Here is a 4,221-nt window from a genome sequence, read left to right on the forward strand (position 1 = left end):
AGCAGGATATCGTGATTGACTATATCGAAGGCTGCACTAAAGTCTAGCAGTACAGCTCCAACTATGTTTCCTTTATCAATTTCAGTCGCGAGCCACTGGTCAGTCATTTGTATTAGAGCACTTGAGGTGGAATGATGCTTCCTATAAGCATGTTGGCATTCTGAAATGATGTCATTTTGGAGGAGATAGTTTTGAAACTGCTTCTGAACTATTTTCTCCACTAGCTTACTGATAGCTGGGAGGAGACTTATTGGTCTACTGTTAGGCCCATTTAATGGTGCTGACTTGTCTTTGATCAACGGAATTATTTTAGCCATTTTCCACTGTGAAGGAAATAGTCCCTGTGTTAGGGAACAGTTTATTATGTGGCAAAGAGGACTGGCTATGTGATCTGCACAGAGTTTGAGAAGTGTGTTGTCTATATTGTCATAACCAGTGGTTTTGGTTTGTGGAAGGGACTTAAGTAGCACCTTTACCTGCTCTTCAGTGACAGATTGAAAAGAGAAGGAGCAATTCTTTGAGGCCATTATGTTCCTCTTAATTGGTGTTAGTGGCAACTCCTGACAGGCTGCCTAGGCTGTACAAACTGAAACTGTTCTTCTTTGGCCAGCTAACCCTTCTGGCATGCTTTCTGTCAATTTTGCCCATTTCTCCCATTTTCCCAGTGACATGTAAAGCCTGGTAGAAGATAGAGCCCTGCTGGCTGTATGTTACGTGATGGCTAAAAAAAGAAAAGGAGTTTGACATACATGTCAGGTGAAGGAGGCAGGCCGGGTGTCTCTGCCGCACAGCGAATCTTCCTGGGGGTCCTCGGGCCAGGTCCTGGGAGGCTCGGCAAACCCGATGGTCCAGGGGGGGTGGACAGGAGGGACATCGCGGTCTGCACCCAGGTTCACTGTGTGTCTGCGGAAAAGTAGCATTTTTTACGTCATGTCAGCTGACTGGGACTGTATGATTGTACAGACAAGGTTGAAATTTTTTTCCCTCAGAACAGTATGCATGCACTGGTCCAAGTAACATTAAAACTTACGTCATGAACATGCAACAGACATACATGTATCTAACGTGAAAAAGGTACATGATATGAACAGCTAGTATGAATCAAACTAAAAAGTGCACTTTACAAAGTGCACTGTACTGTGCAACGAATAAACTTGTATCTTTGAAAATCATTACAGCATTACAGTCTTGACGATTGCCGAAACAGATATCAACCCAGAAAGGAGGTGAGAGAAGAATACCAAATTTAATAAAGACCAGTTTAATTAAACATAGCTGAGGAATGTTCCTTAAGCTTTCCCCACCTTCTGAGTCTCTCCAGCAGGCCGACAGGTGAGGTGCGCGGGCGTCGCCCAGGTGAGGTCAGGAGGGCTTTCACAGGTGTTTCCTCCTGAGCCTCTGCAACCATCTCATCCAGACTGGGGTAGACAACCTTACTCGCCTCCCTGGTGAGGGGGACACAACGGTCATCAAAACATTTCTATTGAACTGATCCTCCTCCAAAACATTATATTTCTATTCAACCAATCCTCCTCTGAACCTTAAAAGGCTGGAATGGTTCACCTTACTTGCCTCTCTAGTGGGGTGGGGTGGGGGCTCAGAATGACCATCAAAACATTTCTACTGAACCATCCTTCTCTGAACCTCAAGTCAAAAGACTGGGGTAGATCACCTTACTTGCCTCTCTAAAGGTGGGATGGGGGCACAACGATTATCAAAACATTTCTCTTCAACCAATCCTCCTCTGAACCTTAAGTTACAAGACTGGGGAAGACCATCTTACTCGCCTCCGTGGTGGGGGAGGACGGGGGGGACAACAGTCATCAAAACATTTCTCTTTAAACAATCCTCCTCCAAACCCTAAAAGGTTGGGGTAGATCAACTTATTTGCCTTTCTGATGGAAGGGGCGGACAACAACTTAAGGTCATCTTCAACACATTTTTATTGTTTTGAGTCTGTGCTTTTGTCCTGAAGCCCTCCATCAAAACCATAAAATATGCTAGTCCCACAGATTCAAGCAGAGACATGCCTGGTGTGCTGGTTGATGCCTTCAAATGAGTGAAGGGGTGACTTATTCCTGTCTGTAGTTTGCATAGGTCCAAATTTGTATTAGAAATGGCTTCAACTTAGTCTAATTTAATTTGTACTTTTTGGGCACTGTTGAAAAGAATTTAACCTTGTCTTACTGACCCTGTAATGGACACAAATTTGGTTCCGAAGTGCTACCTAAATTAGTACGGAGCAAGCAGGTTTAAAAAGACACCCACCTGACCCTTGGTGCACTACGGGGTGTGACAGGGGTCCCCACAAACGGCTCGTTCTCTGCCACCAGCGGGGATCCAATATGTCTGCAACACAATGTACGGGAATATTATTAGGAATCAACTTTTCATGCTTAATGTAATCATCATAATCTAATTTCATACAAACTAAGTTCTTTTTTGCTATATTTTTCAATCTACAAATATTCTCTGTAAGAACTGTTCTCTGCAGTTTCTGAACACTGCCTCCAGTTCTAAGAGACTGTAACTTCTCCTGAATCGAGTCATAAGTTCTGGATAGGCTATCCCTTTAGTACTACAAAAGCGAGCTGGCCCTTACACATGCAAAAAGTATCACACCTTACATTTTTTACAAGTATCAAAAGTAAATTTAAGGTCTTTCAGATATATCCAATATCTTGGATATTTGTTCTAAGAGTTTACCTTCTCCTGAATGGTGTTGTAGGTTCGAAGGGCTGTGTCCTGGCCTTTGCTACCTTGTTCAGGACCATATTCAGCAGGGTGGCGTGAGAGACGACACGCGCCTCTGTCTCGCGGTGTAGAACGGTGGACAGGGTCAGTGGACGTGACACTGGGGGAAAGAACAATAAGTACAATAAGGACCTCCATATGTGTCCATCAATAAATCAATCAATCACTAAATCTGCAATGACTTAACATGCCGTATTACAGATTTCAACACTTTCTAGTCGGACGTGCATGTATGTTGGGAAAGAGCCAACAAAAAGGATTAGAACTCACAACCTCTTGGTCGATTAGCAGGTTCATCAGTTCCTGGATTGTGTGATGTTACTCTTGATAAGCAAATCAAAGATAAGCAATTTCAAAATGTGCGATACTGCCCACCCTCTCTCCTCTCGAGTTGTGTGATGTGTACCAACTGTTCAGGCCGGAATGATAGCTTTCTCTGTATCCTCGGCAGTAGCCACAGGTAGGTGTCTATATTATCTATATAAACTATAGATAAACACAACACTGCCCACCCTCTCTCCTCATTAGTTGTGTCATGGGTACCGACTGTTCAGGCCGGAATGATAGCTTCCTCTGTACCCCCGGCAGTAGCCACATGTAAGTGTCTATATAAACTATAGATAAACTATAGATAAACACAACACTGCCCACCCTCTCTCCTCATGAGTTGTGTCCTGGGTACCGACTGTTCAGGCCCGAATGACAGCTTCCTCTGTACCCCCGGCAGTAGCCGCATGTAGGTGTCTATATAAACTATATAAACTATATAAACTATAGATAAACACAACACTGCCCACCCTCTCTCCTCATGAGTTGTGTCCTGGGTACCGACTGTTCAGGCCCGAATGATAGCTTCCTCTGTACCCCCGGCAGTAGTCGCATGTAGGTGTCTATATAAACTATATAAACTATAGATAAACTATAGATAAACACAACACTGCCCACCCTCTCTCCTCAGGAGTTGTGTCCTGGGTACCGACTGTTCAGGCCCGAATGATAGCTTCCTCTGTACCCCCGGCAGTAGCCGCATGTAGGTGTCTATATAAACTATATAAACTATAGATAAACACAACACTGCCCACCCTCTCTCCTCAGGAGTTGTGTCCTGGGTACCGACTGTTCAGGCCCGAATGATAGCTTCCTCTGTACCCCCGGCAGTAGCCACATGTAGGTGTCTATATAAACTATAGATAAACACAACACTGCCCACCCTCTCTCCTCATGAGTTGTGTCCTGGGTACCGACTGTTCAGGCCCTAATGATAGCTTCCTCTGTACCCCCGGCAGTAGCCGCATGTAGGTCTCTATATAAACTATATAAACTATAGATAAACTCGACACTGCCCACCCTCTCTCCTCATGAGTTGTGTCCTGTGTACCGACTGTTCAGACCCGAATGATAGCTTCCTCTGTACCCCCGGCAGTAGCCGCATTTAGGTGTCTATATAAACTATATAAACTATAGATA

At 44.4% G+C, this 4,221-nt stretch overlaps 1 long non-coding RNA gene across 1 annotated transcript; it reads right to left on the bottom strand.

Annotated features, from left to right (window-relative positions):
- Positions 1-848: 848 nt before the first annotated feature.
- Positions 849-2,351, bottom strand: LOC118431086. Its single transcript, XR_004832925.1, has 3 exons — positions 2,269-2,351; positions 1,305-1,445; positions 849-903 (listed from the first exon to the last, which is right to left on the bottom strand). It is a non-coding gene; the product is annotated as an uncharacterized LOC118431086 (long non-coding RNA).
- Between the last annotated feature and the right edge of the window lie 1,870 nt (positions 2,352-4,221).

Source organism: Branchiostoma floridae, chromosome 14 (genome assembly GCF_000003815.2).
Source record: "Branchiostoma floridae strain S238N-H82 chromosome 14, Bfl_VNyyK, whole genome shotgun sequence".
Lineage (NCBI taxonomy): Eukaryota > Metazoa > Chordata > Leptocardii > Amphioxiformes > Branchiostomatidae > Branchiostoma > Branchiostoma floridae.